Source organism: Nuphar pumila, chromosome 8 (assembly GCF_984573655.1).
Source record: "Nuphar pumila chromosome 8, dmNupPumi1.hap1.1, whole genome shotgun sequence".
Classification (NCBI taxonomy): domain Eukaryota; kingdom Viridiplantae; phylum Streptophyta; class Magnoliopsida; order Nymphaeales; family Nymphaeaceae; genus Nuphar; species Nuphar pumila.
Genome location: NC_143256.1, coordinates 24954182 through 24966955, shown reverse-complemented (window position 1 = coordinate 24966955; position 12774 = coordinate 24954182).

Below are 12774 nucleotides of genomic sequence, written 5' to 3'. Positions count from 1 at the left end.
CTTTTGGAGTGCCTGGAACATAAAGAAGCAATGTAGGAGAAGGGAACCCATAAATTGGTTAAAAAAAAGTCATTCCAATAGAAGAATGGAATACTGTATACCAAAGTTCTGCCCATGGCAACCGATTGATCCACTCTTTTTATTGTTGGGAGTAAAAACATGGAAGTTTCCAAGTGTCTATGTAAAACCTATGTGTCACCATCCGATCGAGGATGATAAGAAGCTCATTTTGAGTTTCACCTCTTGAATCTAAAAAAGTTCTAACAAAAAATTACTTGTGAGTATAGAGTTTCCATGTGAAACAATTGATTGAGGTATACAACAAACTCCTTAGCAATTGTAGTTGTTGAATATGGACGCTTCAATGGAATAAAGTGGCCGTACTTAGACAACCTATCTACTATCATGAAAATAGTAGATTTGGAATGAGATAATGAGAGGCTGTCAATAAAATCCATTGATATATTTTTCCAAGTCCTTGAGGGAATTGGTAAAGGTTGTAGTAGCCCAACAGGTGATTTTTGTTCATATTTACAAAGTTGGCATATATCAGAAGCTTTAATATATTCCTTAGCATCCTGGTTCTTGTTGTTTCAATAAAAGCTTTGCTTCAGACTATGCAAGGCATTATGATACCATGAATGACCAGTCCTGGGATAATCATGCATCTCTTCTAATACCTTCTTACTAAATAAGGATTTTGGCAAGAGTACGATTTTGCCCTTTCCAAGTTTCCAACTCTATAAGAGTACAAATTCGGGTCCAAGGAGCCACTGTTCCACTGTTGTAGTAAGTCAGATAATGCAGGGTCAGATACATAGGGCTCTTGTAGTTCATTGAACCAAGTAGGTTCCAGAGTAGAAATGACTTGAAAACTAAGAAACTCAGATAATCTTGATAAGGCATCAGCTACTTGATTGTGGTGGCCAGCTTTATACTCCAACTGAAAATCAAAACCCATTAGTTTAACTAACCACTTATGTTGAGCAAGAGTATGAACTTTTTGTTGCAGCAAATACCTTAAATGTAATATACCATCCTATTTTTTCAAGTTATGTGTATTAATTTTACTCTGAATATAATGATTTATATAAAAGTCGAACCTAGGTCCTTATCTGTCCACGTGTTGTAAAAGGCGCCTATAACGAAAAATTATTTTCAATAACTAAATTATACAATATTTTCTCTTAAACTTTTGACATAAAGTAATAATATGTAAAGATAGAATTTTTTTTGAAAATATAATACCAAAAAAATACTTAAGATTTCATGAGACATAATTTTTGGACCTGATCAAATCCTTTCAAGAAATAGCAGAGTAGTTGTTATTAGACCACCAAAACCATTGTAGGACATCATCATTAAAATGAAAAGCAACCTTCTTATATGCTCAGGAATCTGATAAAAGTGACATTGTTCTGCTTTATACCTCCATGCTACTGGATCCACCAAACCATTGTAAGAAGAAAATTCGAAGCTCTTGCTGTGAGCATTCTGCTGTGGGCTGTTTTCTGATAAACTTGTATCAACAACATCAGCAATCAATTTTTTCAGGAAGCCCATCTCTTCTAATGTCAACATGGTGGTCGATTTGCTCAAAGGTGGTACAGTCAATTCCAGCCAACAGAGGCTTGTTTATAAGAATGGAGGAGCAGTTCAAGGGGCTCCAATTTCCAAGAAGAAAGAATGGGAAAGAGATTAAATCAGCAACAACCAAGACACTTTATTTCTCTCCTTAGGTTATATTTTTATGCATTTACAACAAAGGCGTTCTCTCACAAGACATGAGAAATCAGTCTCATGACAGAATTCAAGAAAGAGGACACTTCCTAACTACCAACCTCCTAAACTCAATTGATCCAATTTTAACTACCAAGGTAAGTCTGAGTCAAGTGCTTCTGCTAACAGTATTTCTGTAAAAGTTAGTTTCATGAAAAACAACAAAAAAATAAACAAAACGGAAAAATAGGTGTTTGTACTTCACTGTGTCAATGCTTTAAAATGTAACTCATGACCATTGATATACAAGCTAAATATAAAAGAATATGTAGCTTGTTTTATAGCAATGGTGATTGATTGTTGCATTCTTTGGCAAATGAGCCACAAGTATCTTGTAACTTTTGGTAATTTTTTTATTTACTTCTATCAAGTTCACGTGAACTCATCAATAAGCATTTATCTTCTACATTCCATAAATTTACTTTAGTTTAGAAACTAATAGTAACAGTAATTTTGAGAGCGTTAAGATATTTTATATGAGATTTTTTTTCATACCATGAAATTCAAATTCTCAATGTCATCACATGATTTTTCAAAATCTTGCATATTTTCAACATATAGCAACATTATCGCATTTATTTTGATACTATCATGATCTTATAATCTAATTATTAAAACTAGTGATGTAAATGGTTCGTATTTGGATTAGATATGGCTAATACCTTATATGAGCAATCAAATGTTGCTTAAATGGATTTGAATTTGGATTCAAACTCAGATGATGAAAAGCTCATACCAAGTCCACTTTTTTTTACATGTAATCGGATTTGAATATCCATTAAATCCATATATCTGTTGGATTAGGCAGATTGTATTGTATATCATTTTGGTGTACCAAATCTGAGTAAAGGAAGTTGGATTCAGTCGGGTATCAGATGAAATCGGATTCATTGACATCCCTCATTGAAATATTTTAGAAAATTTTACTATTTATTATGTTTTTCATTATAGACTTGCTAAACTTTTTTATATATTTTCTTTAAAAATAAGAAATGACAATTTGTGATGTGTTAAAAAAAATTAAGAGCAATTTTAATCATTTTATTTTAAAAAATCGAACAAAGATAAACTGAACAATCAGGGCTAGCGTATTAAAATGTAATAGCCCAAAAGCAGAGTTGCTCTTTACTCACTTTTTCTCATTTAGCCATCAAAGTACAGGTAAAAACAACTTATAAGTAGGGGTGTCAATGGGCCTGGTTTACCTGGACCCAACCAAAACCAAACCCTATAGGGTCCAGGTATGGTGATAAATAAGAGGACCCGAAGGTCTGATTAATACATGGACCCGGGTATAGTTTGTGAAATTTTATATTAGACCTAGACCTGACCCGAGTTTCGATTAAGACCCATAAATTTTCAATGTAAAAATGATAAAAAATATAGTTTTACCGGGTTAGGTTCAGGTTTGCTTCATGTAGTTCTTATCTGGTCCCAGTATGGTTTTTCTTATAGTGGACCTGATTAAACCTGAGTCCGAACCTGATACCATACCCAAAAATCTGGTTCAAGTCTGATTCTACCCTTTGAACCAAACCTGACCTGTTGACACCCCTTCTTATAAGATACCATTGGGGCTCTGCGTGGTTGGTGGGAGCTGTCAGTGCACCTCTACCAACGGTCGGACGTTGCAGGTTCAAAACCCCAGTGGTACGTTGAATAATAACTGGTGGGGGTCTGCCTAACCCCAGCATGCAAAACAAAAGAAACAGCTTATAAGACGTCTACCAGGTCTGCACTAATATGTTAGTCATGAACATCACCAAGTTGACTAAGACGTTAAGAGTTCCAAACACATGGGTGCACATCCTTTACCATGAGGCTAAGACTGAATATACTCCCTGAACGCTAATGAATTCGATGAGCGTTTTTCTCCCATTATCCAAAAAAAAACAGAAGTAGGTTAGATGGGGTTTCATGAACACTAGCCAAACCACCCTTCTAAATGCCAACATGAACAAAGGTTGAAAAATGGAGGTGATGGGTTTTCCAAAATTTAAAAATTATGAAATCCTATTATGTGACATAGATTTTATAATATAGTTAAATAATTAGTATCTTTTAACAGTTTTATAATTGGTTTAGTTACCTAAGAATTAAGCATAATTTGGCTTTTTCCATTAATAATTAAAACAATTTCACCAAATTTCAATATGCTGTCAAAAAAAAAAAAAAGAATATGAGACCTCTCTCTCTGTTGTGCGTGATGGGGCACTATGACAAAATATGCTAACAATTTTGAAAAAGACATCTGAACGCATCATAACTTTCATGTCATTCTAAAAAGCTTCTAAGCAAAATATTTTTGGTACCCTTCTTTCATAATTTTTTGCAAACCCGCGATGCACCAGACTGCCATGGTAGTATAAATATAGATAAATGAAGAGAGGATTTCAATGGACCGGATCAATCCTGGAACTTGGCCACGCCCGCCTGTCTTTGGGCTTCCTAATGATGAGTAGGGGTGGCAATCGTGTCAGGTTGGCGGGTCGACCCGACGGGTTGGCGGGTCAGCATACCTCAACCCGAACCTGACCCGTTTATTAAACGGGTCGGTTGTGGCAAACACTAACCCGGCCCGTTTAATAAACGGGTAACCCGACACGACCCGCCAACCCATTTAATAAATGGGTTGGGTCGGGTAAACGGGTTCTCAGGTTGGCGGGTCGGGTTGGCGGGTCGGGTTGACCTGCCCGCCTAACCCGTTTATTAAACGGGTCAGACGGGTTGGCATACCCTCAACCCGAACCCGACCCGTTTAATAAACGGGTTAGGTGGGTCGCCCCTTTTATTAAACGGGTTGGCTTAAGCCCAACCCGAACCCGCCTAAGAGGCGGGTTGGTGGGTCGTGTCAGGTTTTGCCACCCCTAATGATGAGACATGCCTAACAAAGGCATATGGGACCAGACTAGATCCAAATATTCATACCCAGTTCCACTTGTAATTTGGACCTGATGCAGCCTGAACTTTGTGCCAAGGATCAAGAGAGCTTCAAGCAGGGATGCAAATGGGTCGGATCTGGAACCACTAAATACATCTTTGATCCGACCCATTTGCATCCCTAGTTTCAAGCATTCATCGTAGAGAACCTCATAGCAGTTTATTTTCTCTTTATTTTTTATCCTGTGGCTTTCATGGAGGATAATGGACTGGATCAGGTTCTGGTTGGATCTGTATGAGGCTCCATAAACTTGACTTGGATCTGGGTCAGGCTGCATCTTCAGGGTCTAGATCCAAGATTGTCTCAAACCGGGTCTGAACCTCTGGCCTGTTGGCAGCTCCAATATCTAGATATATTTAGAGTTTCACTGTGTCCTTTTAGCAATTAAAATATTGTAGAACCCATTACTAAAATGTGGATCTCATTGGACTGTGTGTTAAAACTCCCAAGAAATCATTATTGTAGTTAAGCATATCCAAAGCATAAATTATTTTAAGATAAATCACACCCACCGATAACAAGGGATCTATTTTCATGATCATTGTGCTTATCACATTGAAAAGATAAAAACAACCCACCTTTGGATTTAATTTCTAGTGCAAGTGTTGATAGTGTCAGATAAGGGTCAACTTGGGTTTGATCCAAAATCAGACCCATTAATATTATATATGGATATGGCTTTCAATATAGATTGGAAGGGCTATGCTCATCGGATATGGGCAACTTGTTCATCAAGTTGACGGGGAGTGACAAGTTCAAAATTTACGGGTGGTGTCCCTTACCGCAATGTCTAAGCTAGGTCTACTCCCTGGTGAGCATAGAAGACCTCAAGGGTTTTACCAAACCAAAGCCAGCCATTGTGTTGTCGGTGATTTGGGTGGGGGTATTTCCTTTGGACTATCCAAAAATAAGTATAGATTGGTGTATCCAAGAGAATCCATGCCCTAGACCATCTTCAACTAGGTCTAAGTGTCTAAACGTATCCCACTTGCGTGGGCACTAGTTTGGGCCCAAGTCGGGCTCTCTCTCTCTCTCTCTCTCTCTCTCTCTCTCTCTCTCTCTCTCTCTCTCTCTATATATATATATATATATATATATATATATATATATATATATTCATTCCCTCCTAACCTCCGCCCTCTCTGTGACCCCACCTATGGCCAGTAGCCCCCTCTCTTTCGCCCTTTGCGGCTCTGCCCCTCTCGACGACCCCGCAAGCCGCACTCCACTCTCTTTTTTTCTTTCTTGATTCCCCTAGACCTCCCTCGACCCCACCTTTGTTTTTATTTTTTTGTCTCCAGACTTTCTCTTTGACCCCCTTCCCTCGATGGCTTGACTCCACAACATCATAGGCTTATCGCCATCGGCCACCGTTTGGAGTCATTAAGCTTGCCTCCAGTCATCCGGGGCACCGTGCACATTGCTGTCAAAAAATGATAAATATTTAATTTAGATATTTTTTGTTTTTTAATTAACATTAAACATTATTCTACATAGCATATAAGTGCATAATTGATTATATAAGAAACGGAGTTTAAATTAGTATTTAGGTTTAGAGTTTTTTGTGTTTTTTATTTATCATTTAGGTTTTTATGAGATGGATATTTAGTTATTTATTTGTTTTTTTAGTCAAAATTATACATGATTCACATGCTTTATTTTAGTTAAAATTTTAGGAGTTTTGTTATTTTTTGTTTCAATTAGTTTATGTATGAAAATTATGAATGATGTTTGCTAGGTTAAGGTTTTTATTTAGTTTTTCTAAATAGCATGAGTATTTAATTAGGTTTTTTGAGTTTTTTATATTTTAAATAAAATTTAGATTTTTATTTTATTTTTAAATAATATGAATATTTAATTTAGGTGTTTTTTATATTTTTAATTAGCATTAAACATGATTCTACATGCTTGGATAGCATAAATACACAATTGATGTAAGACTTAAGGTTTTGATTTTTTTATTTGTTTAAATGACATAAATTTTAGATTATGCTTTGAGGTTGTTATATATATATAATACTAATTAATTGGTTATTTATTTGTAGGATGTTTGTGTTCCTTTGTCAAGTTTTGTTGAATGCACTTGAAGATTGAAACTTGAGCTCATTCACATTATTCATGGAATGTACTTTCTTTGGTATTTATATCAAACATAGCTAATTGTTGAAATATACAAGTATGTTATTATGATACTCTGCATCAAATTCTTAAATTTATATTTTTGAATGAATTCATGAGTAGGTTCTAAAGTTATACGGTATTTTTATCTAAAAATGTATTGTGTTTTTCTCATTTTATGTATTTGAATGAATTTATGAGCATAGATCAGTTTTATGTATTTGAATGTTAAAAAGAATTTGAGTAGAAAATAAATTTATATTTTTGAATAAATTCATGAGCAGGTTATGAAGTTACATGTTTGAATATTTGATGGACACGTTAAAAATATGTTTGGATGGATTTATAAATGTTGGAAGCAAGACACCAAGTTTGAATGTGTTTTATAGATACATATTTTGCATCTGTGTATATAAAGGATATATGTTTGTGTTTGAATGTTTAATGGGCATGTTAGAATGTGTTTGAATAAATTTATGTTTGTGTTTAAATGTTAAAATGAATTTATGTTTATGTTTGAATGAATTTATGTTTATGTTTGAATGATATATGTTTGTATTTGAATGTTTGAAGGAATTTATGAATAAAGAATAAATTTATATATTTGAAATAATTCATAGGTAGGTTATGAAGTTAGATGTATGAATGTTTAATGATGAGGTTGAAATGTGTTTTAATGAATTTATAAATATTGAAAGTTAGACCTCAAGTTAGAATTAGTTCTATGAATATTATTAGATTGCTTAAAAGAAGTATGTTATATAATTTATAATTTGAGACACTAGTTTAATTGTCCCGTACTTTAAATTTTTGTTAAAAAACAAATAAATGTAGCTTAGTTGTAACCATAGTGACAAATGTTTTTATCGGCAAAATATCATTTTTCAAAAACTCGTGAGAAATTGAAATCTTTTCATAAATCTCGCATTTTTTCAGCAAAATCTCGACAATAAATAAAAATAAAAAATTAATATTTTATAAGAAAATATTAATAAAAAATATTTAAAAATAAAAGTACATGGTTTTTCATGATAAATATCCATTTAAAACATAAATATCATAGTTAAATCGTGGTATTTATGTTTTTTTCATAAATCTCACGATATTTTGAAAATCTCGTGAGAAATTGTCGTTTTAAACTTTTAGGCAATTTCTAGCGATATTATTGCAAGATTTTCATAAATCTCATGATATTTGTCACTATGGTTGTAACTTAGTATGATGTTATTTGATTTATTTAGTCATCTTAGAAGAAATAATATTGTTTTGTACCTTTTTTTTTTAGTTGACTAATAGTACATTATTTTTATACAAAATCAAAAGTTAACAAAACCTGAACAAGTCATCGAGTTAACCTGACTGAGTCATGAGTAGGGGTGGCAATTGGGTCGGGTTGGTGGGTTGGCAGGTCGTGTCGGCGGGTTGGTGGGTCAGCATACCTCAACATGAACGCGACTTGTTTATTAAATGGGTCGGCTATGACAAACACGAACCTGACCCATTTATTAAACGGGTAACTCAGACACGACACGGTTAACCCGTTTAATAAACGGGTTGGGTCGGGTAAACGGGTTGGCGGGTCGAGTTCAGGGTTTTACATTGAAAAGTTTATGGGTTGGCGGGTTAGCAGGTGGGTTGGGTTCGGGTAAACGGGTTGACCCGCCCGTCTAACCCGTTTATTAAACGGGTTGGTGGGTTGGCATGCCCCTAACACGAACTCGGACCGTTTAATAAACGGGTTAGGTGGGTCGACCCGTTTACGACACAAACCCATTTAAGTCAAACCCGAACCCGGCTAAGAAGCGGGTTGGTGGGTCGTGTCAGAAATTGCTACCCCTAGTCATGAGTCACTAGTGGACAAGCCAATTCTTGAGTCATTGGGTTTTCAAACCATGAATTCAAGCAAAGTTTTTAATTATGAATATGACACTATGTACCTTAATTTATTTTACTGTGCATTTGTTACCACCCTAGCGTAAATTCTTGGTTACTCCCTTGCTTTAGGCAGGGTCTAATTGGGTTTTGAGCTGCACATGCATACCACACCATCCCTAGCTTCTCACTTAGAGCATGTCTAGTAGGACAGTCAATGGATTGGATAATTAGAGAAAGGGTGGATTCAAACAGATTCAACTGATGTTTAGCTCACAGTGTTATATTGTAACAAGATCCACACTTTAAGGATCCACTGTTGTTCATTGGGTATCAAGATCATCTCTTTGAATCTGAGCACAATCCAATTAAGGCACATGAACATGAGTATGGCTTTGTAGCCCCAGAGATTACACTGTAGTACCTTAAAGAGCACGGATAGCATATCAATGAATGAAAGGGGCAATTGATAAATGATCTTCAACAAAAAATTAATGTGAAAGATTTCATGTTCTATTAAAAGAATGCCAAGATGCTCCCCTCCTCATGCTGAGACAAGATCTTCAATTTTACATTCTCAAAAAGGTTCATTATAATAAATTCTGCCAACCTAACATATTCATCCAATTACCAATATCTTAGTACTCCAAAAGGGGCCATGTAGACATGAAACCCTTGGTCACTAAAACCTTGTAGGAAGCTTCCTGAATCAGAGACCCAAGGGGTTTGGCATAGTGGGATGGGGCTAGGTTGAATCCCATGGGCTCGACGACTCTTTGAGGTTGAAGGGTAGGCTATCAGAGTTTTAAGCTCACATGGATTGAGATCTTAGATACAGGATGCTGGTTGAGCCAGCACAGCTAGGTCTATGCGCCTGGACTGGTTTCTCTGAGCAAAAAAAAAAAAAAACTTCCTGAATAAAGAAAAAAGTAAGTGCCAATTAGGGATGGCAGTGGGGTGGGGTGGGGCGGGGGACAAGGTCTCCACCCCCACCCCGCCTCAAGATTTTATCCTCCATCCCCACCTTCATCCCCGTTTCATGTCCTCCATCCCCGGTTCAAACGGGGATGAGGCGGGGCGGGGGACAAGGTCTCCACCCCCACCCCGCCTCAAGATTTTATCCTCCATCCCCGCCTTCATTCCCGTTTCATGTCCTCCATCCCCAGTTCAAACGGGGATGGGGCGGGGCGGGGATGAGGCGGGGATCGTGGCAGGGACGGGGCAGGGCGGGGAAAAGTGCACGTCCATCCCCTCCTCCATCCCCGGACGGGGATTGATTTTAACCTTCGTCCCCGCCTCCATCTCCGTTTCATACCCTTCGTCCCCGGTCCAAACGGGGCGAGGCAGGGCGGGGCCCCGATTTCCCCGGGTCCACTGCCATCCCTAGTGCCAATACTTTTGGTCCATGCCCATGAAAGACATGAAGAGATTTTTTCACTTTTTACCTTTTTGGCAAATCAGAGGGGGAAAGGACCAATAGTTTTTTTGTTCACCAACCGCACATTCGGTGGTATGAAACCCTCAAACCACTCGAGCAACGATTTTCTGGTGGGACCCACTACGATTGAATGGCTGGTCCCACTCAGTTACATGCAGCTCATTCAGTCTTTGATACGTCACATGAACACGCCATTTAGAGTCCTGCATTTAGGGACGGACACGGTGTGACACGACCGGACACATACTAACACAATTTTATTGTTTTCAATAGGCGCATACACACTGCACTGAAACCATTAGATAATGCAGTGCTATGCATGACGCTACCAAGTTAGTAGGGGTGTCAACAGGTCGGGTCTGGTTTGGACCAGGTAGATTTTCGAGTATGGTATCGGGTTCAAACCCGGGTTTAATCGGGTTCACAAACCATACCTGATAAAATAATATTTTTTATTATTTTTTACATTTAAAATTTGCAGGTCTTAATTGGAACTCGGGTCAGGTCCAGGTCTGGTATAAAATTTCACAAACTATACCCAAATTCATGTATTAATCGAACCTTTGGGGCTGGACCAGAGGCTTAATCGGGTTTTCTTATTTATCACCATACCCTCACTCTATAGGGTTTGGTCCGATTTGGATCCGGGTAAACCAGACCCGTTGACACTCCTACTTGGAGGAGGAATTTTCCAGTTGCTGATTTTTAAAGTACTAAAATGTGGGACCCATCTGATTTATAACAAACTGCTTTTTCAGACATTTGATCTCTTAGATGAAGGGTAGGGTGCAATCCGTACCACTGAAAGATTGAAAGGTGATGCATGTCCCTTCAAATTTACCATGGCTGTCAAAAAATAAGAGTTTTGTTTTTTCTTTAGCCAATTGTCATCAGCTACTCATGCTGTTTTGTCTTTGATGAGCAGATCATGTTATTTATCAGAATTTTTTATTTCAGTGTTGCCATGTTCTTTGGTCACAAGACAACGCTTTACGTGAAGTGCCGTTTTATTATTCAAAATTTGCTGGATTCTTACTATAATTGACAGGACACGGGTACGGAAAGCTCAGAGAAAACCAAGATTTTACAATGCCGAAAAATGTGTGCATTTAAAATAAAAAAAAAGGAGAGAACAAAAGGGAAAAGAAAACTATAAATTTTACTCCAATAAAGTATACTTTTTTCAAGTATTCAAGAGTGAAACTAGCTGGTTCTTTTTTAACCAACTAAAATTGTTCTCTCTCTCTCAATTGAGAGCTATTGTAAATCAGATACTTTTTATTTATTTTTTTTAAATCAGACACCTACAGATGGGATGGATGGTTGTTTAGTAGGAAATAAATTTTGAATCAGGTGACTATGACATGTCACATTTTTCAAGAACTTCAAAAATCAAGAGGCTATAATGTAATAACACTTTTGTGTCAGCCGATCTTTCATAACAGGGCATTAGCAAAAATACATGAGCTTAAGAACACATGGTACTAGTTCGCTTGATCAGTGACGTGCAATGATAGCACAACATGCAATAAGCATCAGTATCATCGTTAGTACATCATTGTGTAGCGGCACAGACGTAAAGCGTTGTTCGGTTAAGCAGTACCAACGGATCATAAGATGTTGCATTTGAAAATTTGATTAAAGACTTCCCGGCTTACAAGAATCTTCACACGTAGTGGTTGGACGCACGAGAGTGCGTATGGGTTAGGGCTAATTTCCCTAAAAATCACCTTAAGTGGTTCCAACCGAGTATGGTGATTCGGGGCTAGGCGAGTGAATGCCTAGGCATTGACGAATGAGTCTGGGTGGTGCTCTTCGCTATGGTGTTCAATCATCAATTGGTCTTCAGACCGGGAGCTGCAAGATCTTGTTCTTTTAGTGACGAAGTTTTGATATGTTGTGCACATGGAGCCACAATATTTTTATGACATGCAAGGCTAAGACAAAGTTTGTGCCTCTTTCGGGAGTGATAGCTGGTATGAGACGGCTATGCACTAAGCAGCATGGACTACATGGAATGCGCATTTGGAAATGCGTTTGATCAGCTTCCGCTAGGCAGTTGTGCACAGAATGGTGCACATGACCAATAAAAATGATTCAGCACATGAAAACATGTTGGTATGCGACCTTTGGTTGTTAGGCTGACCAGTTTAGGCAGCTTGGCCCCATGCAAGTTTGCGAAACATTCTATACCTGAGACAGAGTGATAGAAAGACTTACGATGGTAAGAAAGGACCATCGCGCCGCACTGGCTTATTAGAAAAAGTAAGTACGTAACAAATTGGGATCAAAACAAAAAGATTCACGAAAACCTTGTTTTTCATTGTGTGCGACACTGTAGAAAATAATGATGGTTTATCTTGGTTATGTAATTTTATGTAGTTGACCGAGCACAGAAGCAAGATGTTGGCAGAATGATATAAGACATCTTGTCGATGATAAAAAAAAGTGTAAGATTGTTGTTCAGTTGGTTAAGAGAACGCAAATAAGCTAAAGATTCCTACCAATTGTACATTAGGCTTACAGGTGGAGCGTGACGTTTGCCTTGTGTATGCAGAGAATGCACGTTGAATTTGGCTGGATGGATTGAAACCTTGGGGTATGGGAGACTCAATCAAACTTCTAG